Source organism: Populus euphratica, unplaced genomic scaffold (genome assembly GCF_000495115.2).
Source record: "Populus euphratica unplaced genomic scaffold, PopEup_1.0 scaffold221.1, whole genome shotgun sequence".
NCBI lineage: Eukaryota > Viridiplantae > Streptophyta > Magnoliopsida > Malpighiales > Salicaceae > Populus > Populus euphratica.
The window spans coordinates 282,035-282,350 of NW_011499927.1; positions in this window are offsets into that span (position 1 = coordinate 282,035).

A 316-nucleotide genomic window follows, 5' to 3' on the forward strand; every position below is an offset into this window, starting at 1 on the left:
AATTCGGGATTCATTAACAAACTAAATTAAACAAAAAAACTTATTAAAAGAAAAAAAAAATCCATAAAAGCATAAAAACCAAAAAAAACAAAACAAAAAAGAACAAAAAAATGAAAATAATAAAAAATAATAATAATCATTATTATTATTATTAAATAAAAAGAAATTTAACATGAACAAATTAAACTAAATAAAGAAATTAATTTAAAAAATAAAAAATAAATAAAATTTCAGGTTAACCCATCAAACTTGGGATTCATTAACAAACTAAATTAAACAAAAAAATTTACTAAAAACAATAACAAATAAAAAAAAC